The sequence below is a fragment of the Toxorhynchites rutilus genome, chromosome 2 (genome assembly GCF_029784135.1).
Source record: "Toxorhynchites rutilus septentrionalis strain SRP chromosome 2, ASM2978413v1, whole genome shotgun sequence".
NCBI lineage: Eukaryota > Metazoa > Arthropoda > Insecta > Diptera > Culicidae > Toxorhynchites > Toxorhynchites rutilus.
Genome location: NC_073745.1, coordinates 335,206,109 through 335,232,645, shown reverse-complemented (window position 1 = coordinate 335,232,645; position 26,537 = coordinate 335,206,109). Strand labels below are relative to the sequence as shown.

The 26,537-nt window shown below is 38.7% G+C and overlaps 1 protein-coding gene across 1 annotated transcript in view; it reads right to left on the bottom strand.

Moving 5' to 3' along the window:
• The window catches only part of LOC129767932 (death-associated inhibitor of apoptosis 1), a 67,444-nt gene extending 41,489 nt beyond the window's left edge, over positions 1–25,955 (bottom strand). The window contains exon 1 of the mRNA XM_055769232.1: positions 25,748–25,955. The gene's annotated coding sequence lies outside the window, so the exon portion shown is untranslated. The remainder of the gene's footprint in view (positions 1–25,747) is intronic.
• Between the last annotated feature and the right edge of the window lie 582 nt (positions 25,956–26,537).

Sequence of the window (26,537 nt, the reverse complement as noted above, 5' to 3'; positions counted from 1 at the left end):
GCATTGCCTGGTAATGGACGACGAAACCTACGTCAAAGCGGACTTTCGTCAGCTGCCGGGCCTGTTGTTCTTCTCCACAGAGGACAAATTCAGCGTTCCGGAGAAGATTCGCAAGCAAAAACTATCCAAGTTTGCCAAAAAGTACATGGTGTGGCAAGCGATCTGCTCTTGCGCCCCCTTCGTTATGACCGGCACGGTAAACGGGCAGGTTTACCTTAAGGAGTGCCTACAGAAGCGCTTACTACCACTATTGAAGCAGCACGAGGGCCCGACCATCTTCTGGCCGGATCTCGCTTCGTGCCACTATTCATAGGACGTGTTGGAGTGGTACGAAGCCAACGAGGTCACCTTCGTGCCAAAGGAAATGAACCCGCCCAACGCGCCGGAGCTTCGCCCAATAGAGAAATATTGGGCGATTATGAAGCAGGCCCTCCGGAAGAACCCAAAAGTTGTCAAATCGGAGGCGGACTTCAAGAAAAAATGGATTTCTGTTCAAAAAAAACTACAACCTGACGTTGTACAGAACCTTATGGACGGGTTGAAGAGAAAGGTGCGAGCATACGGGCTTGGGCTCGAAGTATGAATAAAAAGAAAATGCCAAAAGTTGTTTAATAATTTTTATGTTACTGTCTAAAATTTTCAAAAGGATCGGTCTACTGGGCGAATTTCTACAGCGTTTTTTCCGTGATGCAATTTGATATAACTTTACTGGGCAATAAATTCGGTTTCCAACAACTATGTACGGAAAGTACATAACCTGATAAAATGCAAAATATGTAAACTTTTTAAAGTATCACTTTGATAAAAAAAATCACACATTGTAATGTAGGAAAAAAACTATTGGAACGAAACTCCTACAGCAACAAAGATGTAGGTTTTTGTTTGACGATTTTTAGATTTTTTGTCATTTTCGGGAAAAGAAAGAACGGAAAAAAAATAATTTTTGAAGATTGGAGTTTCCGTAACGACAATAATCATATTGTACCAATGTCTTGCGTTAAAAAAATAATTCTTATAGCTTGGTTGTCAATGGGTTAATTAGACATTTTCCACAGTTACCACACATCGTATTTTCCGGGACCAATTCACCTGCAAGAAAAAGAAAAAAATGTTCTATTATTTTTTTATTCAAATCAATAATCGAAATCAAGAAAGACTGAGAATTTGCGAGACAGCGAAATATTTTCACACAACCGTATATAAAGGTCCCATAATCGACTTTCCCATCCCACGGCAAAATGCTCTCGAGCAAGGATAAGGGCCACAATTTCTTCGGTGATTATCATTTTTCGTGCTTCTGTGAACCACAAAAAAAACGAGCGACCGAACCAATGGAGGTATCCCAGGGAAACGCCTGTGGTGTGGAGGAATGTTGATATATGCCACCAACGAGTTCCCACGTATCAGAAAAGTAAACAAAAAAAATGAAAAACTGGAAATCCCAGACAGAATTCCTAGAAGGATAGATCCGAACGGATCCTACGAGCAGAGCAGCGCTGTCGGTGCAACGAATGCAGCTAGAACAGTAGTATTTATAGAACAGCAACGTGGTGCGTGATTCTGTGATAGGGAAGAAGGAGAACAGTCATCAGGTAAGGGATCTCGCGATAAATCCGCTCAAGATGCTCCTCGAGGTACAAACTCGATTATTGCACGTTAAATTCTGGGCAAATCAAACCAACTTCTAAAAGTAACAGACTACATAGTGCTGCATATAGAATCATTGCTCAGTCGACAAAATTGAAAAGGGCGCACACATCATACTTATAATTGTTTACATTTTCGTCTCTACATTTATAGCCACGTCTGGTTCCAAGTTCTGCTCTGTCTCTCTCTCAGCTGTTAATCACAAACATTTTCTTCTTCTTCTTACAACCCCGTCCCCGCAGCCCTAGCCGGCACATAGAGAGATGGTCGGCACTAAGTACTTTCCCACCCGGCAAGCGACCGGGATTGGAACTTGAAACCTGATCACCTCGACGACGCGGAGAGAGATTTCCGAGAGTCATGAAGTCAATAGTTTGGATTTCTCGGAATCGATCCCAAAAGAAGCGCACTCCTAGAAGAAGGCAGACATCATCCGTCTTCTATCCTTCGGGTCGGAATCTTGTGGTAAAAGTAGGCAGATGAACGCAATCATCATGACTAACGAGCGTGGGCCAATAAAAGATAGACCGACCGATTGGAAATTTACTACTTCGAGAATGCGCATATACCAATCGATAATGGGATCGGGGCTTTATCTTCCTTTCGTTAATGGCCAGCGGAGAACCCCCACGGGCCCGAATAGGTTCGAAACACACGGAAAGAGTCAAAGTTCGACATTGAATTCTTGATGAATTATCTCCACTACTCTGCTCTGGTAAATTCCACTTCTTCAATTGTAGATAGGATCAGCAAACTGCAACATAACGGGTAATCTTCGTCGCATGCATGCATGCATGCATATTTCGGTCCCACATTGGACAAAACGTTTTTCTCCACTTCCCCTCCTCACCGTTCCCGACCTTTCAGAATATGCGCCATGCAGGAAGTGGAAGAAATTTCCCATGAAATTGGCTTCAGATCCAATTCCATGCCTGGCCGACAATAAATTGTGCCTCATTTTTTCCATCATCGCTTTTCTTGCATTTTTCGTCATGATGGTCATTGTCTCTCTCGCTTAAGCTATGTTTTATTTTTCTTGCTGCACCACTCTCAACTACTCTACAACGCGACGACGATGCTGCTTTTTTGCAATCTTCTCATGGACCAGAAAACATGGCACAATCTCTACCCACCTCCCCCATTCTCTTTCGCTCCTCCGCCACGAGCGGAAAATACATAAATAAAAAGGCACTCAATTGCAAAACAATCTGCTCTCAATCGCCATTCCCAGTCGCTTCTATGTCTTGCTTGACTTTCCCAAGAAAACGAAATATATATATTTATTTATTTGCGGAAAACCTATGCTGAATATGAATGTACAACCCTTTTCCCGTGTCTTCCCCACCATCATCACGTCACGTCAATGAACGGCGGCAGCGAAGCCGGAGTGTCTTAGGAGGCCCTAGAAGAGACGCAAAGAAGTGATGAGACCGCACGGTTTACCAACCCAACGCTCTGGAATGCGGCGACCACCAACCAACTACTATTCGTCGGTTGATTCGTTCCCAGAGCAATCTCTCTCTCTCTCTCTCTTTCTCACTCACTCACTTGCTCTCTACCCATCCCGTTCGCTCGGTCAATTCGGTGCAGCTGTACTCGCTCGGTGCACAATCGCGGTTTCTTCTCCTCCTCGCAGCATCCCGCAGCATCACCCATGCAGCCCAGCCCAGTCCAGTAATTGAGCTGAAACTGTGCCCCGGGCTGCGGCACGATACAAGTCCGACGCCGAATCGATCGCGAGCAGCATGCGCAGAGAGCAGGCGAAAGAAAACCAGTCGTTTATCTTTCCCCAACATGAATTCCTGCGCGATGGGGTAAACGTGGCAGAGTTGGGATGCGTCGTGCACCAGCATCACATTGTTTGGTGTGAGTTTAGAGAGATTTCATTCTTATCAATGCGGAATAATATTCTTCCATTAAGTATATTTTCCAGCGGGAATTCCCGTGTGATTAGAACACGCTCCTGACCGTTGCATCCCCGACGTATTAATCATCATTGTTGTTATAATTTGTTATTTGTTGATGTCAACAGATGCTTTACAATCACAATCCCAGATTCTCAAAAGATTTGCTTTGGAAACTACTACCTCACTACCTCCGTTCAGTATGGCAATAACATTATAAGTCTCTTTCAGAGAAACAAAACACTGCCATACATTGACTTCCTTAATTTAATAATAGGAGTACTGGTGAGTTCCTTCGTTTTTTCCGAAAATTAATGCTTTATTCTGCAAAAATGGTTACAAATTTAATGTTCAATGGTATTGCTCATCGCTAGTCACAACTTTTTCTCATCTTTCTGGCAATTCACGGATTCCTTTGCGGAAATAATCGGCCGGTTTGTCGGCTAACCACGAATCGATCCAATTTTTGACTTCATCGGTGCATCGATCGAAAAAGGTAGTAATCGGATGGAGCAATGTCTGGAGAATACGGCGGGTGGGATAGGACCTTCCATTTCAGCGTTTCCAAGTATGTTCTGACCGGTTTCGCGACATGCGGCCGAGCATTGTCGTGCTGCAAAATAACTTTATCGTGTCTTTGCTCGAATTGTGACCGTTTTTCCTTCAGTGCATGGCTCAAACGCATGACTTGTCGTCGGTAGAGCTCCCCAGTAATGGTTTCATTCGTTTTTAGCAGCTCATAGTACACCACACCCAGCTGGTCCAACCAAATAGACAGCATAACCTTCTGGCCGTGAATATTCCGCGCGGCCGTCGATGTTAATGCATGGCCGTTTAGGATTGTCGTAATGGACCTACTTCTCATCGCCAGTAACGATTCGATGCAAAAAAAAACCTTTTCTTTTATACCGTTGGAGCAATTCATACGGCACGCAATGTCCTATCTTTCGGATCATTCCCATTGCTTTTCAACGATCGAATATGCTTGCTGAGCTACTCCAAGTGTATCTGCAAGTTCTTGTTGCGTTTGTGACGGATCTTGATCGAGTAAAACCTCCAATTCTTCATCTTCAAACTTTTTTGGCGGTCCGGAACGTGTTTCGTCTTCCAAGTCAAAATTACCACTTTTAAACCGTGCAAACCACGTCTGACACGTTCGCTCAGTTGGAGCGTGGTCACCATAAACTTCCATCAAAATACGATGACTTTCCGCAGCTTTTTTCTTCATATTGATGAAATGAAGTAACACTCCCCGCACAAACACTCTCGTTGGTACGAAATTCGACATATTCGAAGTGGCAAAATACTATGTTGTGTACGCTTCAACTTTTTGACATACACTGAAAAAGACGCACAGTGACAGAAGCTTTCCAACGAATGTCTGAAGATCTGATTCATTGAAATAATAATCAGGTTACGCCATCTGTTGCAAAACCTAAGAAACTTGCCGGTACACCTATTAGAAAACAAATCGAACTCTGGGCTGCAGTCAAATTTCGACATATAACCAGTTTGTGTATTGTTCTCGCGAGAAAAAGAACGAATCATGAATCAAACATCTTCAGTTGATCGTACAGAATCAAGCTGCTATCAGCACTTTTGAGGTACACCAAAACTATATTCTGAAGAGCGCACCACCCACTATACTTTTTTTCTTATCACTTTCTTATCACAGCTTCTCATTTTAAGCTGTCAAGCTGTCAAAGCTCTAAACGCCTTCAAGTGCTCTTCAAAAATTGTCTGGGAATGCATTTCCCTTTTACGGCAATTAAGTCAGATATGTTCGGTACAATTGTACTGGATTCCTGGCCATTGCGGTATAGAGGGCAACGAGCGAGCAGATGAACTTGCCAGGAACGGCTCATACTCACCATTCACTGGTCCAGAACCATTCTGTGGATTCTCCGACTGTGTGTTGAAAAGCGAGCTGAAAAAATGGGAAGACCGGGAAGTGACAGCCAATTGGATGGCTGCAAAACTTAAACAGGCGAAAAAAATTATTACGCCGAGTATTAAAATTACTTAACAGCTGCTAAGCCTTAATAAGAAAGACTTAAGCACATTCACTGGTCTTGTAACAGAACACTGCCAGAGTAAATACCATCTTAAGAACATAGGTTTAGCCCAAGATGATATATGTCGCTTTTGTAATGCCGAAAGCGAAACCTCGGAACATTTGCTCTGTAACTGCGGAGCTCTAACTAGACGCAGACTTCAACACCTTGATAAAGCTATTCTGGAGCCCAAGGAAATTTGGTCTGCGTCGCCGATCAGGATTATAAATTTTATCAAACAGATTATTCCTGATTGGCACCTATCACGCTATAGCTTTCAGTCTACTCCTTCATCAATAAGTAGTAGATAAGCTTGAAGTGAAGTATAAAAAAAAAGCTGTAAAAAATGTTTTATCTCATCGATAAATATGGTAAAATATATGATGTCTTCATCACGGTGTTAAAGTATTCCTTTTGTTGTACTGTTCAGATGGACCCCACAGCGGGACAATTGATATGATGTGGTTGTATTATTAATAGAACAAATGGTCCGATGTTTCTTATTGCAAGTTATCGTAAGTAGATCGTAAGTAAATCGTAAAAATGTTTGCATCAATCGATTGTAAATATAATCACAATAACGAAAATAATATATATTTTAGGAACTACCATTGAATAAATGTAAAATGTTAAACAATATCTATAACACTGTGAAAACAATCGTAGGTAACCATCGTGCATCATTTATACAAGGTAAAATAAAATATAAACACAACAAATATGGTGTTCCGACCAACCGTCATGGGGACAAAGCACAGAAGCAAAGAAGCACAGAAGGGAAATAATAACTAGGCGGGAACAAGGGTTATTTCGTATTAAATTTTGTTCTAGTAAAGTCCAATGAGCTTTTATTATTCAAACCTCTATAAAATAAACAAAGAAACAAGTTTAATTCTAAAAAAGAATCTTTAATTCGTCAATGGTTTAAATTAATGAAAATTGAGAGCGATACAATTTTCCCATACATTTGCTAACTGCATTTTTGTGCTTGCCTATCTACAAAATCCATAACAGACATCTAATGCAACAATAAAAATATAATGCAACATAAGTTCAACACTTATTGCAACTGTCAAATCGTATAAAATAAAGTATGTCTGAAGTACTTTGGCACCAACCAAGGAGGGATTAAAAACATTTCTTCAGACAGGGAGAACACAATTTATTGCAAAACGGGGTTGGCGAGCGTTCAAGGACCCTTCAAACACGATACCGCATATTCATGGTATCCGTGAGTAATCCACGATGACGAAGGTACTGTGTCGACAAACAATTTACTTTCTATCAGATGAGCAGGGCTGAACGGAGTTTTGAGCTGTTAGAATTTAATGAAAACTATTCTCTCAAGGAATTCGCAGTCTTGATCTTCCATCTAAAAACTTATCATTATAATATAAAATTATTTTCAGACACAATTTTGACGTAGGACTACGTCTAACCGTTCAATATAGGGGCCCATTTCAATGTTTCGATGTGAAAAAGTGTTCAGTTTATGAACGTTAATACCTCCTCAATTAATGAATGGATTTTGGTTCCAAATACACACATTAATAGGAAATATGCTCAGGAATTATTTATATGCTATACATTACGGTTTTTCAGCTCATATAAAGTTCAAATTGAAGAAAAATTGGAAGAAAGAGGTCCCTACTTTCCCATACATTTTGTCTGCGCTCCCGTAGCAAATAGCTATTCAACTACGGGCACGGGCGAAACGTATGGACAAGGTGAAGGTGGGTGACGGAAAAGAGATTCTAAATGAATATAGGCGATCGCTACAACGTTAACCATTTGGCAATATAAAGTGAGCGCTGGCCACATTCTCTCATTGGACGCAAAGCAGGAAAGACACCGAGAAGGGATTGTGAACGCGAAAACGTTTGTGAGTAGCTTTTTTTTGTAATGTGTCGTTTTAATTTGAGCGATATAGGATGATTTTGCATAACGCCGATTTCTGTCACGCGCTCCGTAAAATCCATAAAGCGTCGCGCTTGGTGAAGGAGAGGCTCGATTTGATAGAATGCTGAAGTTTTTAAGCGGTTTTATTTAGCTGTAACATATTTGTATGTTTGTATGTAACATGTTTTTCTATAGTGCTGTACCAAACTAATAGAAATTTGACCTCCTTCCTGTTGACAAATTTATCCGAAATTTGGAACACACCTTCATCTCTGTAGTCAATATAAAACTGCGTATTTCATGATCTTGAAAATCCAAGATGGCGGATTACATATTTTTCCAAAGCCCCATCAATATGGGTATCAAATGAAGGACTTGACTAGTAAAACACATTTATTCATGAGGAATTTAAATCCAAATTATATCACGACACCAGACGGTAAATACCTATTACGATATGCCTGCCATCAAGTGTGTGTTCGTTGCCGGTTGAACAATAACGCCTACAACATTTGCACCGCGTTTGAGTGTTTAGGTGGAAACACGAAAAAATCAAAATTTGTCGTGTGCTGAGGTTTTATTCCATTTTTTTCTGTAATTTTGAGCATGAAAAGTTGGAAATTCTGGGATCTGTTCTCCATGATATTCGAATAATGGACACCCCTTGGTGCAGTCCCCGATATTACCTACCCGTCTTTTTGCATAATTTTTTTCACCACCATTACATAGATTAAATATTCGGAACGGGAAAGTTGATTTTCATCCATTGTTTTAATTCCAAAATTGAATTAATTGTGAGCCAGTTAAATGATGTCAATGTACACATTTTTTTAGAATTTATTCTTAAATTTCGTTTTATTCTGGAATGGTAAGTAAATGAATAATTTCGCAGTACTACGTCAACAACACGTTCGTGTCTTAGACACCACCTCTGTAATTTTTCTCTTATCAGTTTCGTTTACTTGATGAAAGGCCATCTATTGAAACTATGTGACATATCGTAGTGGCCGGTCCTTAGTCGGGACAGGATTCGTTACTACCTCATAACTTTCATGTCATCGAACCTAATTGTAGAAACTTCACGCATTAGAAGTTGTCCAAAGTGACTGTTTCCGGCAAGGCGATCGGCCGTTTCATTGTCCGGGGACCCACTTGAAGACGGTATCTGGCAATAAATATTTCCTAGTGTTAGCCGATTGGTAATTATCAGTACCGACTTCTCTTGTTGGTTTTAGTGGAAGCACGCCTTTCTGGAGACTATCATCACGTTCATGAGGATATCAAACGGAAATTCTCCTACTTCAACGTTGATGATAGCAGGTAAGAGATAACCCATAGCGTATTATTGAAAAGCGGTAAGCGGAGTTGAAGAATTTATCTCTGGCCAGGCACGTCAATTCTGGGTCGCACAGCTCTTCTTCACCCCGTCGCGGAGTGAGAATTTATCTCTGGCCAGGCACGTCAATTCTGGGTCGCACAGCTCTTCTTCACCCCGTCGAACGGGTGCTAGAGCTTCAATTGGTTGTTTGCATATTTTGACTCCCGAAATGGAACGCAAAGCACCTATTTTGCGCCGAAAGTCGAAAGCCGAAAGATAGCATTGGTAGTTGCCTGGATCTTGACGCGTGTTCGTCACCAATACCAAGCGGATGCCATCCGCATAGGTGAATTCGACCGCTCGCTTCGCTAGTACCCGCAACAGACTTTTCATCGCGATCAAGAAGAGAGTGACGGAACATTGAGGAATAACCCAGTTTCTTCATGGGTAGTTCCAGGTGCGTCTCATCTTTGTCCTCGAAGGTCCAGTTTTTGTTGCGAAAATTTTCTCAAAGTGTAGCAGGTAACCGTCTACCCTACAGTCTACCAGTGACTCCAGAACTGGTGGGAATCAGGTTCGGTTGTACAGGTTTTTTCCAGATCCAGAATACCATTTCCATGTGCCATCAATTCTTTCGGGCTTCAGCTTCTACCTCTCCAAGGGATGCGAAATACGTGTTTGTGTCCATCCCAGAAGGTCAATTGTCGGTAGTCCAAATTTCTGTTTTCGTTCAAAGAGATGATAAGCCGTCGGTTCGTCATCCTCTTCAGGATTTTTGACGAACAGGAGGTCAAATATGTTGGCCGGTACCCGATCAAGAAGCAACAGTTCTGGCCGACTTTAGGGATGGAGATCACAATACTACACTTGGTCCAACTTCTATAAGACCACCTCGAATATCTTTCGTTGTAACACAATTTCAACCAAATATTTTCATACATTAGAAGCTTAGAATAAGGTATATTTAACTTCAATTTCGTTCAAAAGAGTCGTTCCTTTATTTATTGGGCTTGAATATGATAATTTCAGCTGTTCAGTTTATATAAGACCATTTCAAAATTCTTAAGCATGTATTATCAATGAACAATTCGAAACAATCGGCAGATGTACATGTCAATGATTGACACCTTGCCATTTCGGTTAAAAACCAGGAAAATTCGTGTTGGAATACTATTTATCAAATTCTGCAGGAAACACTTCTCGAGACCATTAAAGATGTCGAGAGTGGTTTGACCTAACGAGTACAACTGCTTGATCACCTTATAACCGATGTAGTCAGAATCAATGGACTCCCCTTTGGTGGAGTTCACTCAAATCTAACTTTAAGATGGGAATATCCAGAACATAGATTCTAAAAATAAAATTTCAAAGTAATTTCCATATTATTTTGAAATTTTATTTCATTTTCTGTTTGGGTGAAACTTCACCGTGAAGAATGTAATCTGATGGCTACGTTTGACTACACCACACAACACGCAATAAGTACAACACATCATTACGAAACAAGTAGTAATGTCTACCGGGTTCAAGCATTTCATCTGAACCCGCCGCCATTCAACCACATTTCTGCATCTTCAAACGGGACAGGGCAAACGCAGTCAGCTATGATTGAAGTGATCACTACTACTAATGCACCGTCTTGCGTAAAAATGACTTTAGAGGTCCAAAGTTTTCTGCTGAACAACGCTGATGGAAACGATAGAAAACACACACACCATTGTTGATTGAACAGGTCACGTGTCGTCTCTGGTTATTTCAAACTTCTGATTCCAGACCACTCGAACGATCCCCTTCTTCTTCTTCTTATATGGCACTAACGTTCCTAGAGGAACTCCGCCGTCTCAACGTAATATTACTTTCGTCATTTTCATTAGTATTTAGATGAGATTTCTATGCCATATAACACGACTTGAATGCATTCTGAGTGGCAAGCTCTAGAATACGCGTGAGCACAGTGCAAGTCAGAGGAAATTTCTTTGAAGAAAAATTTCCCCGACCAGAACGGGAATCGAACCCGAACCCCCGGTATGCTAGGTTTGACGCTAACCACTCGGCCACGGGAACACAACAACGATCCCCATACCACTCTATATTGCCACATCTATGCCTAACTGGTTGGATATATCTTTTCCTTAGTGCATCTCTAGATTTTCTCTTGCCGTCGTTTTTGTCCAAAAAACTCAAACTTACTCCCATCAGACCACAAAACTCTTTTCCAGAAGTCTACAGACTTTCCGGCATATTTTCTGGCCAATTACACTCGTTTGACATTATCGTTTTTTCGACCTTTTTTCATTGTCCCGTCTTTTTATTGTTATATTTTGTACCGTATTTTTATTATGAAAAAAAAAATCTTTTTCGCAATTTTCAATATTTTTTTTACAATTCTATCATATGCAGATTGTTTAAAGCTACGCTGTGAAAATTTATAAACATTAACAAACCTCCACGGATCGTGTAGAAAAAGGATATTCCATAGAAGAAATTACTTGAGCATCGTAACACACGATTCCTCACTCTTTGACTTTCTTTCAAGAGGTATCGAGGGGTCTTATTTAGTATTTAGACGGAATACGATTCTGTTTCTTAAAATGTGTACTCTGCGAATAATTCGAAACCCCATGTCTCAAACTATAATTGCATTTTACAAAAGTGACATTTCAAACATTTATTGGCATTGTTGCAAGGAACCTTGTATCTGCTACTGAAGATGTTGGTAATTTTGACGATTTTCTAATAAACATGATGATTTTTCAATAAACATAACAACATAAAAGGAATCAAGTATTTTCGATCAGTGAGGTGCAAATTGTTCTTAAAAGTATAGTTGATTCAAATGAAATACTGAAGACTAAATTTCTTAAAACATTGGAAAAAATTTACGATACTGAGTTGGGTTACAGGGTAACTTTGATATAACGTACATTTTACTTTCAAAATTGTCCGGAATCACAAAACAGTTGTATTTCGGGATTGGTTGAAGGTACAAAACTAGTTTTAGTACCAAAAAAAAAAACAGATAATTTGTAGTTTTTTCAGGAAAAAATATTCAAAAAATTATTCCTTTGAACTTTGCAAATGATAACACACATTTGCAAAGTTCAAAGGAATATTTTTTTCGAGGTAAAATGTACGTTCCGTGACGTTATATCGAAGCTACGTTATAACTAGGGTACGTTATATCGAAGTTCCACTGTATTTTGAAAAATAGGAAGCTAATCTAGGAGAAGAATAACATGTTAAATGGACTTTACTCATCCTTGAAGTAATTTTTAGTGACAAACAAAACCTCTTACACAGTAGCCATTCAGGCGTAACAGTTTTCCTTCCGTTTTTCCATTATCCAGTTAGACCGGACAGCGGAGACATTGTTGAGTTATTTATAGAACAGCAGCCCGCAGCAGCCGATGTGTCTTGCAGAGAGGCCCTGAGTTTTGAACTCACGATCGATCACTTACTAAGCGAACACGCAACCAATGTGGCTACGGAGACCTCCCAATTTTATGATGAAATCGTGAAATTTATTCAATACACCATCGACGTGGACTTTAAACTGTAGGATTCCCTCCACTATACCTATTCAATAAAACAAACCGGTTGCTCAAAACAGTATTTTACTTTTTTTACCTTTTACTTGATTTTCTAAAATAATATGTTTCAACGACAAAAAAGTTACCGTGACTTCGAAAAAGAGTAGACCACGGATGGATTTGAAATCAATCTAGCACTCGGTCCACTCTGTCTGAACAAGAAAGATATAAATATATATCCGATCAATTTTTCAACAACTATGAATTGTCTGAAAAGCATATACATCGTGTTTCAATATGAGTATTTTTTTCGCGTTCATTGAAGGGCAAAGGCAAGAATCTCCTGATGCAGAGGAATCCAACATTTCATTTGAAATTCCTTCCATTTTCAGGTCATAAGAAAAACATGGTTTCTCTCTAGTCCATCTGGTCCAGTCTAACTGCATACCATTATCAGTTTTTGATGATCAGTCAAAATAAATTTATACCATAAACCTGGATGTTCGAAACATAAGTGTGATCTGGTAAAAATAGAAGGTAAGTTGAGAAATTTTCGATTGTTTGCTATTCTTAACTCATTTTTTCTTGTTTTGTTACTTAGTCCAGTCTGACTGAACAACGACCATTAAATTGTTTGGTTTTGGTAAGGTTTATACATTCAAGAAAAGTCTTCAAAAAGTATTATGTGTTTTTCATTGTATTTTTTTGTTTGTGTGTCCCGTTTTCAGGTATGATCTATTTGGTCAGCCTGAATATAACTATTTTTAGTACTAACTATGACAATCGTATCTAGGTTTTGTCTTTTACACTGTTTGGGCAACAGAATTCTACGTTTGTTCCATGTATACCAACGCTATTGGTTTAGTGAAAACGTGACTCTATTCCAAAATGAATTTATGGCGATAGTATATTATTTGTTTAATTCAGTACTGTAGTTGTGTTATGTATGTATGTTATGCATACGTATGGGTCACCCATGTTAGGTACGCATGCTCTGCAGAGTAGTGGAACAACTCGATGTGCTTGTGTTTGATCCGTGCTGTTGGAAATCAGAGCAGATTTTCAAACGGGACTTCCTGCAAAATGTTGATTCCCACGAAAAAAAAACACCCTATACAAAATTTTAAGCTCCATCGGACTTCGTTTACCAGTGTCGCAGTTTAAGTCTTTTGAAAACCGAAAAATCACCCAAGGAGGTGTACATAAAATTAGGGTTATATTTTTTTTATGGCAAATGTCTATATGGTTTATAGGGAAATTGTTCATGCAACTCAACATTTTGACTATAGACAATATGTTCTGGCTCGTATGCTGAAAAAACAAAAGTCCCAGAAATGTGATTTTTGACATTTTTTATTCCAAGATACCAGTAGATCTCGACGTTTCATGCCATTTAAAACATTCGGCATTGAAAATCTTTTTTTGAAACCCCGATTTCAAGATGTGTGATTTTTTAGTTTTTAAAAGACTCAAACTTTGAGCGCTTGTCGACACTAACAAATAAAGTCCGAATGAGCTTAAATTTTTGCTTAGGGTATTTTTTCATGAAAATCAACATTTTGCAAGTAACAGTTCGTACCTTTACCCGATCGAAATACCTAAACGCTGCCTCAAATTTGTACTCTCCTCTCGATTTCTTCAAAGCCCACGATCGGTCCAAAGATCATAACGGTGGTGGTGCTGTTGTGTGGAGAAGCCATCGTTAGGAGCCGGTCAACAGAGGAAGAAAAAACGACGGCGGTGGTTCTGTGTTTTTATGCTGTGCCACTCTTTCGTCCTTCCTCCCTCTCCCTCCCGTCGTCAGGACCCGCGCGTTCGCTATCCGCAGCATCCCGAGACGGCCGTTACTCAAAGGGTCTCTCTCCTCCTCGTCGTCGAGAAGAAACGGTCTGTTTTTCGCTGCGGTGATGTGGAGCTATGTTGTGCTTATGCAAGCAGCCAGCCAAAGGCCTGCTCAGGCAGGCAGTGGTGCAGTGGTAAGAGCAAGAGCGAGATAGTAATCAAAAACCCTTTGGAATGCACTAAAAGTCAAAATAAGAATAATAACAGCAGCGCGAACTCGACGAAAAGCCGGCAAAGGAATAAATATTATTATGAACAAGCGCGCATTCGGCCGCTCTCAGAAGGGCTCGCAGCGTGTTGAACGGGATCCATATAAGGAGGTGAGGCGATGTGATCTCCTAGAAGCTGCCCCAATCCGAGATATAGGTGCCAGGTCCCATCCATAACATATCGAACCTAAAGTCCGACAAGAACGAGCCAATTAACACCTTGCCGACTTTGCATGAATGTTAATTTAATCGTGATTACAATACTTTCCCCCAAGGAGAACAAAATGACGCGAATGGAGGCCATGGCACCACGGGGGAAGAGAGAGAGAGAGAGCGCGCGCGGGATCAGTGGAAGCCACACAACCGTGAGAAGGTTTCGACCGCATCGTCGTCCCCGTTGTTGCTGGAGCTTGTAGGCTTTGAAGGCTGTCTCAGAAGAGTTCGCCCGAAACCACAAAAGGGCTGTTTCGCTGACTGGCTTGCTTGCTTGCTGGCTGGCTGTTATTGTTGGAGCCTGCGGAGGCGCACCAAAACGAAACGTGTGATGCTAATCATTGAATTGTAAGTTCAAAAGAGTGCGCGGGAGGGATGCCGCCATTCGCGGACGGAGCGAATTGAATCGAATTGAAAGGCGCATATTTGTGGGTGCCAGGGCAGAACGAAGAATGGAATAGCAGGAGGAGGTTAAGATTGTTGCCTCTGGAGCTTGTGCTAAAGTTATGAGCTGGAAAAAAATGAATTACGACTCCAAGAAATAAGATTTTGAAGATATGCTGGACTGGAAGATGTTGATGTCATGTGGTATTAATGAAATCTCAAGAATATTTGCAACCTAAGAAAAAAAAGGAAAGATGCCACCAGCAAGCCATTTTTGCAATGATGACTCCATACGATGGCCGCGATGATCACACTCAAGCTTTCTACGAAAAACGTGATACATTTGCGGCTTCGCGAATACCGAATGTATCACGTGTCATTAAACGAATAAGACAAGCAAACATGTTGAAACGAGTTTTGCTTTCGAAAATGGTTGCGAGTATAATTCCTCGATTGATTGCTATGAGAACATAATCTTTATACCCTTTTAGATCAGGGATTCTCAAAGTGGTCGATATTGGTTTCCCAGGGTTCGACGAAAACGAAAACTGATTTTGGGGGTCTACGAGATCTAAAAATCGAGCCCTAATTATTAACACAAATTCTTATTCAGAACTTTTAAGATGCTGTATAAGTTGTTTTACATGAACTAATTTGACTAATATTAGAGAAAAAGTATTATTGTTGTAATTCGTATTAATAATTATTAATTACAAGGGACTATCCATATACCACGTGGACAGAAAAAGCACAATTTAAGATACTCCCTCCCTCTTCGTGAACAAGCGCGGACATTTTCCTTAACCCTTCCCCTGTTGTCAACGGGGACATCCTTATTTTTTTTGGAAATAAATCCTTAGAATGATTGAATTGTTCTCAAATTCCATTTCAAGCTTTTGTTATTTAACCCTTTGCGGTCGTTTATCTGCTCTCAGCCACCACAGCAAAGAATAATATTAATCTTATACTTTTTTCACCATATATCAGTTTACACTTTTTCTTAACGAATCTTAATGTCTAATGAATCTGTTCACGAGCTAATATAGAGCTTAAATAGATGATAAATAACGGTACTCTGTATAAACAAAAGATTATTAGCGTGGAAAGATGAGAGGATACTCACGATGCTGTGTAGATATGATATATCGGACATAATAACCGTAGTAAAAAAGGTTGAGACAAGGCGGCACCAAATTTTATTAGAAATACATAAATAATTTACAACATGAATATGGGAGAAGTACAACGATTTGTATGAAAATTGGTAAAACGACTTGTAGGCGATTCTCTTGTATTATACACGAAGAAGAATTATTAAATATAATTTTCATATAACAATACATCAAACCAGATTTTTGAGTAAATAGATATTTGAAATTTACAAGAAATAAACAAACTTGTCATAGCTTTCATAATTTTACATTTTACATGCAGTGATATATGCTCTTCCAAGAGAAATTAATTCCGATTAGTACGACATCCATATAAAAAATTAATACGACCGCAAAAGGTATATATTGTACGTTTTTTGTCAATTCAAAATAATAAAAGAAATTCAACTATATTAACCATTATACACTCGATAACAAAACTAGACGAACAGAGTAGAAAGTCGAAATATTTAGGTGATTTTTGGAATGTTGTAACTTTGTAAAAAATCATTGAATAAATATGGGATACACATATTTTTAAACTTTCAACTTTCAAGTTTTGAAACTCTCTACACTCTGTCCAATAGGACCACCCTGACTCTATTTCGTTGCAACACAAACCGTTAGAATTTCAACAAGATACACTCATACATTGTTGAATGCTTGGAATAAAATTGTTTACCTAAACTTGACAAATTGTCACCCGAGTAACATTTAAATTGAAATATTTGCTTTATTTGCATAAGCGATTTTGAGGCATTCGAAGCTGATCTAGCTATTTCCCGCTTATCCTGGTCAGAGAGCTTCGATTTACGTGGAGCTCTCTTCTTCTTACGGTATCCTACTTGACCAACTATTACACCAAGAAAATATTGGTATCAGAGAAATTGCTCGTCGGATTGGACGATCCAAATCCGACGAGCAATTTCTCTGATACCAATATTTTCTTGGTGTAATGCATCGATTTGTCTTTCTTCTCTATCCGTGAGCACTTTTCCCTTCGGCATTTTCCAGATTTATTGATCAAAACAACTAAAACAACGGAAGATGTAACTGGTCTTATAGAAACATGACACTTGAAAAATACAAAAACATTCGTTTACGCTCTGTGCTTGCACACACACATATGAAAATCATGCAGTGTATGGTAGTCACCAATACCTATACACTAGAATGTAGTGATGATTGTAGTAGATGAAGTGGACAAAAATATCAGAAAGAAATAGAAAAATCGATTATTTCTATGTTTTCTTAGCTTTTGTAAACTAACAGAATAATGTTCTAACCAAGTCAGTCAATAGCAAATTCAGTTAAGCTTATCAGCTCTCATTTGATTCTTAGAATGATCTAGTAAGTCCTTTCACTACAGAGAAACTTTCGAAGGAATAAAAAATTACTCTTTTGTCTTTGATGATGAATATTTTAACAAATAATGATCGCACCACAAAACGAAACGTGGTTTGAAAAAAAAACTGAAATTTTCAGAATATTCAGTTAGTGCGTATGCGTATGTATATGTGTGAGTGCCTTCATTGCTTGCAATTCCCATAACAATAAACGCAAGAAAACGAAAGTTGCGAATCGTCAATCCAAGGGTACGTATGGCACTTTGTACCTCTGGTAAAGTTTGCGATAAAGTACTCCTTCAATTAACTAGAAACATTGACGGATTTTGGGAAGCACCATATTTAAAAGTTTTCAAAACTGCCGTTCGATTTGCTGTGAGATTATTATTTATAGATATATTCATGATCAAAGACGGAAGGGTGATTTTCCACTCTATGAAAAATCCTACAATGAGTTCTAGGTTAATAGGATTGTCCTGGCTAGTAAAATACGCTGTTAGTCTTCATAAGGTTAGAAAAAATAGAAAAAAAATGATTTTTTTATTTCTTCCAGATATGTTTGTATACTACATCTTTTACTAGTTGCGCGCTCGATTACTAAGCGAACGATCATGATTTCAAAATTAAGGGAACTTAATGAACAATCTTTTTGTTTATTACCTCCACGCAATCGAAGATGCCAACAAAATATTTGTAATAGCTGATGAAAATAAAAAAAAAACTGGAAAAAGCTGGGAAAGATCGATTTTTCTTTTTTCTCAAGCAAAAAAAATACGATATAAAGTAGCATTGTCTGTAAGTAGCATTTTTAATTTTCGGTATCCTGTTTTGTGATCATTATACTTTTTAGTTTGTATTCTGAAAACAACTGTCCAACGGTTGCTAAGAAATGCGACAGTATCAGAATTGTTGTAATATTATTTCTCAATTAGGATCAAGAAAAATTATAATCTCAACTTTTCGCGAACTTAATGAAACTTTCTGGGCGTGAAGACCTTACTTAATTCAGCAATTCAATTATTTTCCTAAAACTCTTTCATAGATCTCTTTTTTGTAGGACTTACCATGTTCAAGTAACAAAAAATTATTAAAAAATTATCAAAAATATTTAGCCCTTTCCATATGTTAGTCTAGATAAATTTTCGGAAAACTAAGTATGCCAAGTTGCTTAATTAGGTAAGGTTTTTACGCCCAGAAAGTTTCATTAAGTTCTGAGAGGGTCATGCCAATCCCATAGAAGAGTTGGCGCGAAATCCGTCAAATGCGCATTCTAGAACCAATGAATGAATGACAGGATGTCTCGTAATATCAGCGCAGATAGTTAGATCAAAGCATATTTAATAATACTGCCGAAACTAGATCAATTGTGCATTGATTTTGGCCTCTGGCTACTACAGAACGCAAAACTTGTTTGGGTAGTATCTGGCGGCTACAAGGAACCTAGTCAAAACAATCAACCTACAGTATCAACGAGATTGAAAGTTTCGTCTAGCGATTATCTTTCTGTACAATTTCTTAATTCACAGGAAATATAATTTTACAAAAAAAAACCCTTCCGTTGAAGAAAATAGGAATCTCTAGAAACACTTCTCCACAGATTCGGTGGAACCTATGGAAGAAATAATTTTTCGGTTTCCATTTTGGCGAATACATGAGTTCTAGAAAAAAAAATAGAAATCAAGGGGTGTTTGAATCAAAAGCAGGAGTTTAATCAAAACCCTCATTCAATTCGTTTATTTTTGATAACACAAAACTAGCTGATCAGCATTTTTTATTGGTGTCTTCACCCTGGCGGAATGAATGATGCTCTACTGCTAATATGTGGACAGCCCCCAATTATTATTTACTGAATTTACTGAATTATTGATGGAAAATGATGTCAAGTTTACTCAATTAACAAAAGTATTTAAATAGGTTTTTTTATCTCTTTATTTTTAAGACTTTCAGCCTTCTGGGCTGGTTCGTCTCAGTTCAAATTGGTAAGTATTTTGTATGAATAAAATCAAAGAATAAGATTCAAAGAAATTTGGTCTAGGGGTCGATGATATCACTTCATTCTGCAAAAGGGGGTCTCTTGCCCAAAATAGTTTGAGAATCCCTGTTTTAGATGGTAGTATTAACTTTGGAAAATTTGGTAATCAATTCTTATTCGGAGTGAAATACACAAAAAGCGACAGTTTCGAATGAGTCTCATACTGGTTTCGTGTGTTCCAGTACTATGTCTGGCAATGAGGTGAAAATAGCTGTAGGAGACAGTACAAATAAAAAAACCCTCTCAAACACGTTGGCGAGTAAATCTTTCCTCCAGACTGCAGACTGTGGCGGGATGATTGGTCTAAAAATAGTACTATCAACGTGCAAAACCATACAGCGTGCGTAACTCACAGTTGAAGCGAAAAGTTTGTCTGCTGTTAGTAGTACGGGTGCCCTCATTTTGCACATAATATGAAAATATGTACGCTCAACGACGAAAAAAACGTCGACGCAGACGTACGAAACAAAAGCAATTCAAAAATTTAAACCAGAAGAGAGGCTCTACGGTTCAGCGAACCGCTACACCACAAACTTCCTCTTGCTGCTGCAGTTTTACACAGCGTTGGCATTTGTGCTGCGGTGGTGGTACTCTGTGTAGTCAGAGTCTCCTCCACGTATTTAAATTTTAGATTACGACCAAGAATGAAAAATGAGCCATGCGCTTTATCAAGATGCACATTCGAAACAGAGCATGGTAAAAATGTACTCACATACAGTGGGGTGGTGGTATGAACACACAGTGGTCTGAATTATAAAGACATTCATTCGTCGAGGCATGCATCAACTACTCGCTCTCGACTGTATGTGGTTATTTACAACAATCATCGATGAAATGCTATTCGGTGGCAGTTCGAAGTCATGGTTGAGTGCCGAATCCGAAGATGGTGATAACTTCGTTGCAGATTTAAATTGTTTCACATATTTAGTGGTTTCTAACAATATCTGATTCAGTCACCGCTCCTGAGAATTGTTTGAGTTTCAACGTAGTCTCCGAACTGAATTCGTCCTCATGATCAATTAAAAAAGGGTGATTTTACGAAAGATGCACATTCGGCATATGTGGAGCCTAGTGGTTTGATGAAAAATTGAAGAATCAATAATTATGCCTTCAAAAATTTTAAGAGCATATCCCCTAGCTACTGCTTCTTCAGAGGCACTAACGTTTCTATAGTAAACTTTCGTCGCCCACGTCGATACGTTTATCTACCACCGGTCTTATAAGGGCTTTGTACATGATACTCTTCGTGTTAAACTTTTGTTGTCTGTTGTTATCAACGAACCAAGGTAGACAATAATCAATCACCTTGAGCTCGTCGCCGTCGATTATAACGTTACTACCAAGAGCGATTTTGTTCTGCTGTTGTTAGTTAAAAACTTATTTTTGAAACCCGAATTGCGAAAATATTTCTACTTTATTGTTTCCAAGTTCCGCATTTGACAAGAAAATGGACGGTGTGTTTCTCAGCAATAAATTTTGGGTTGGATGTAGGGTTCAGGAAATACGGACCACACCTCTACTTACTCAGAATTCAAAAAGTTCCATTAATTAGAATAATTCACCAGAACCTCATTGATCGCATGTCCCGGATACCCTCTATGATCAGTTCATGAGTTGATCGAAATTCTACAATTAATTCAATGTAAGTCAAATTAAGTAATTAAGTTACCAGAATCAACTCTCATCCGAATGCCTGATCAATCAGAATAAACAGAAATTAAGGGGGTATTCTAGTGTAGAGACACGCATTTCGGACGTTTTTTCGAGCTACGTAAAAATAAAACAAAGAACATTTTTAGTATCTATTATATCATTATTCGTTCATCTATCTTTTAACAATAGAACAAAAATTGAACTGAGAAAAAATATTCATAACTAGAATAGTTAAGAGCTGATGAAGTGAGAGGGTACAAAAAAAAGTTGTGCCATGGCGTACACGCCCTTCTGATTATCTGAAACAAAAAAAAAATCGAATCGATTCTGAATCAGTAAAGATGCCGCTATCGCATAAATCTCGGACACGTCAAAAAATTCGAGGGGTTGTATCCGAGACACGGCCGCTTAGGACGTAGGACTACGGAATGTTTTTTTTAGTAAAAAGTTCCGGGGATCCTGAAAAGGTTCAATGGCTTGCGTGGTTTTGTAGAATCATTTCGAGAAGCAACGATTCTTTCTTGCCTTTGCGAGAACAATACACTAATTAGTTAATATCGCAATTTGTTTCTTTATATCAATGCACGCATTGCACTGAGTATTTCATGAGAGGCATCTTCCGTGCATCGTCATTCAACAAGCATCGAACACGCATCTAATAGATGCATACAGTTGCAGTGATAAAAATGAATCATCGCGAGAATGACCGTTTATGATAAATCGTTTCTCGACTCTCGGTCAAAACCGTCATCAAAGCTAAGAGCTTGTTGCATCAGAACAGAGCCGATGCACACGAGAGCAATTACGAATGACAACTAAAAGTATCGAAGGTGTGCTATCACATGTACAGGAAATGAGCAAGTTCTAAGTTTCGCGCAACGGAAACAAGCAACATACACAAAGGATGGTTGTGTTGATTGCAATGCCAGATGCACTTCAAGTGAAATATTCGCTAGCGTTCACAGCTCGAGAGGAAACATAAAACACAAAGCGAGCAGAATAAACGACCTTTGTTTTTTCGGGCATAGAAAGATTCTGAGAATTTTCCTCAGATGAGATGCAATATTTTTAAACTATCGACAGCTAACTTACTATGCAAGCGTAGAGTTTACTTCGCAAATATTCTCTTTTCGCTATCCCCCTTCGTTGCTTCTGTTCTTCTTTTTTTCCTTTGTTTACGGAGACTTTAAATCTAGTGATTTATTCATCTCCGTTTCTATTCTAGCGGCTGCATAAGTTGCCCGTTATTGACAGCTCTTTTCGGGAAAGCACACAAATGGACAGAACAAATGTATGGGGAAATGGGAAGGCTTCCAATTTTCATCAATTTAAACCATATACAGACTAAAGGATTGTAATGTATAGCATATCAACTATATCTTAAAAAATTTCCGATTCGATTGGTATGCAAATCGTTAAAATCCGCTCGCAGCAAAAATTGTTATTAACGTTAACTTTATTTTATAAAAACTTGACCAGTTTTCTGATTTGGCACCCTTAATGTAAGACGTAGTCCTACGTCAAAACATGTTTTTCGACAAAATGGCAGCCGTTTGAAAAACAAAATGCGGCTTAAAACGTTTTCCATGTTTCTGGATTTAAAAAAAAAAGTAAAAACTAAAAAAATACCAAGCGTAATCTAAACGCCCTAACTGCCTAGTTTTGACTGGCCCGATTTACAATTTCCCCAACAAAGACTTCAAAATAAATGTACCTATGGGAATCCTCTTTGCCAATACATGCAAGTCGGGGGTATTTTCTCTCCCACTGAAATGTGTTTTCCTAAGATGGATTTCAAGACAAAGATATCTGGGAGAATTCGCATTATAAATATATGCAAGCTGCCGGTACTTTTGTACTCGCTTGTCTTTGTGCAGACTGGAATATGTTTCCCTAAAACGTACTTTTAAACTGAGAAACCTGGGAAAATCAAAATCATTTCAGATATTAGAGGTGAATGAACTTTCGCGGTTCGAGAACTAAAGGGTGTGTCACATCAAATTGCATCCTTTAAAAAAATTTAGACAGTAAAATAAAAACTATTAAACAACTTTTGGCATTTTCTTTTTATTCATACTTCGAGCCCAAGCCCGTATGCTCGCACCTTCCTCTTTACCCCGTCCATAAGGTTCTGTACAACGTCAGGTTGTAGTTTTTTTTAACAGAAATCCATTTTCTCTTGAAGTCCGCCTCCGATTTGACAACTTTTGGGTTCTTCCGGTGGCCTGCTTCATAATCGCCCAATATTTCTCTATTGGGCGAAGCTCCGGCGCGTTGGGCGGGTTCATTTCCTTTGGCACGAAGGTGACCCCGTTGGCTTCGTACCACTCCAACACGTCCTTTGAATAGTGGCACGAAGCGAGATCCGGCCAGAAGATGGTCGGGCCCTCGTGCTGCTTCAATAGTGGTAGTAAGCGCTTCTGTAGGCACTCCTTAAGGTAAACCTGCCCGTTTACCATGCCGGTCATCACGAAGGGGGCGCTTCGCTTTCCGCAAGAGCAGATCGCTTGCCACACCATGTACTTTTTGGCAAACTTGGATAGTTTCTGCTTGCGAATCTCCTCCGGAACGCTGAATTTGTCCTCTGCGGAGAAGAACTGAACCTTGTATGTACGCAGGCCCTCCCGCTGCTTGGTCCGCTGGACGAATGAACTTGACAAATTATGCTTATTGGCGACATCCCGGACCGAACTTCTTGGATCACGTCTAAACTACTTAACTACGCGTTTGTGATCTTTTTCACTGACGGAGCATCCATTTTTGCCGTTCTTCACCTTCCGGTCGATGGTTAGGTTCTCGAAGTATCGTTTTAGTACTCTGCTGACAGTAGATCGGACGATTCCCAGCATCTTACCGATGTCCCGATGTGACAACTCCGGATTCTCGAAATGAGTGCACAGGATTAATTCACGACGCTCTTTTTCGTTCGACGACATTTTTCCAAATTTACGAAAAATCGACAGTGAAGCATGGCCAACGTAATCTATACACTCTTGTCTGATTATAAGCGAAAGCTGAAGATATAATTCCTAAAAATTAAATTTTTACAGCGTTTTTTCCGTGATGCAATTTGATGTGACACACCCTTTAGGTAAACATGAGATGTGCACTAATTCCAGACGGAAATGTAAAATACAATGATCGTTTAACAATTCTTCCATTCACCATTCCATTATTTTGGTAGTCCTAGGCATATCAAACGTAAAAGGACGTTCATCATATTTATTTGTAACGAAGAACATAACTTATTACAAAAATTTCGATGCATTCTAAAATAATATTTAAAGTGATAAACAAGTGGATTGCATAATATAATTGCGTAGTTCTACGTCGAAAATATGCTGTCGTGTCCTAGATACAACCCCTTACAATTTTTTTTAAATATTGATTTTCGACGAAATGACATTTTTTGTAAATTTGGCTAATTGGCTTGTAACATTGGAACGGAGTATCGGACAAAGCTGGGACAAAAACTGCAGTTAAATAGACATCCCAGAGAACATTTCAGGCCAGAATTTATTTTCTAATTTTTTCAAGTTTCCATAGTGTATTACTCCCTCAAACATTTGAATTAGTAGAGTCAAGTAACATTTTAAAAGTAAAAACATAAAATTCAGTGTTTTCTCAGGCGTTTTTGTGGGCTTTCTTCCGAAAATGCATGATAAACTTGATTCGATCTTGATCAATCGAGTTAAAGCTTTTTACAAGTTCTCTACACCTTTTAATTCACCAGAATATGGAATGAATTTTATGCCACTGTCTAACATTAATTTAAATTGAGTTTAAAAGTACATTGCAGCGAAATTTACAGATAAATAGAAGTCGAGTGTCAAAAAACAAAATGTATAACGATGAGAGTGCTTTTATTTGGTTGAAACAATAGTTTTGGGAGAAATTCAATAAAAACGCATGTATTTTGAAGTTTTTTACTTATAAATGTTTTAATAATTTAAATGTTTTGCAACTATAAATCTAATTTCCAGTTTACAGACACTTTACTGGAACTAGTGATTAGGTCACCGAATCAAACTGGTTTCATTAGAAATCAGCTTTGTTTACCATTTACATCATGCTCAGATTGTATGACCTCTTCAGTTTTCCAACAAAAAAAAAGCTGAATGGCCTTTGATATGGATACACTGTTGCCAGAAATGCTTTTAAATGATGTAAACAAATAATCACAATCATAATATTACAGATGTTCATAATGAAATGGAACAATCGGAAAAATACAGGAATCGCATCTAGAAATAAAGATTCTAAGTTCAATAACATTATCTTTGAATAATTGATTCAAAGGAACAAAACAAATAACACATATAGCAGCCATGTTCGGCTCATTCACAAACACAACCACAGACTTCAAGCTGCAGACACAAACCCCACTGTGCACCAGCTCGATACTATTTCCTGCTTTTGCTTCAAATATGGCTGCGCGTACTCAATCGTCGCGTATGGCATTCCCGACGGATGTCTTCTTTTTCATTATTCCCCCACCACCACCACCACTGGCAATCAATTCGCGAATGCAAAAAAAAAAGAAGTGTGTGCAAAGCGAAACTCACCTTTGTGTTAGCGCTGTTTGCACTAATTTCCTAATGCTCACCGCACGAAATCACGTTCGAATCCATCTTCCAGACACTTGATGGTGGAAAATCGATTAAATTTGGACCCAAATTTAGCGAATTAAACTGGAAAAACGACGGCCAGAATACACACTCGAATATCGACCACACACTAAGCGCGTACACTTCTCGAATGTGAACGGGAACTGGTGAGTGACCTAGGCGACCAAATCGATGCAAAGGAGCTCACCGTCGTCGCGATGCTACGTTGCGAAAGCTTGCGCTTTTGGGAAGGTTGAATGAGAAGCTGTCATCGGTGAGTACCGGTAAGCGATACTGGTGGCTGCGTGCTTCGCTGAGTACTACCGTAAGGGTATGGAAATGTGGAACTGCCAAATAAGATGAAAATTTTTAAACCGAATGTCCTAACAAACAATCATTACCTGTTATTAAATTAGTCAATTGAATGCTGGTCGAAGAATAACATTAGATGCTCAGTAGTACGATATTCTGAGCTGTACGTAGTAGAAATAGTGTTTCTGGAAATGTTTGAGCTTTTGTTCAACTATTTTTTTAAATAATTCGTTTATTTTTACAGTTACATATGTTTTAAGGAGCCGAATTTTTAATTATATATTTATAACTATACATAAACAATTTTCTTAAATCTAAGGATAGTAAGAAGGGAACCGATTACTCGCGGTCTACTCGAGTTTAGAAGGGTGCCTTTTTTTCAGGAAAAGGATGGGATATAACGATTTTAACAATATTGATGATCACACTCAATTCT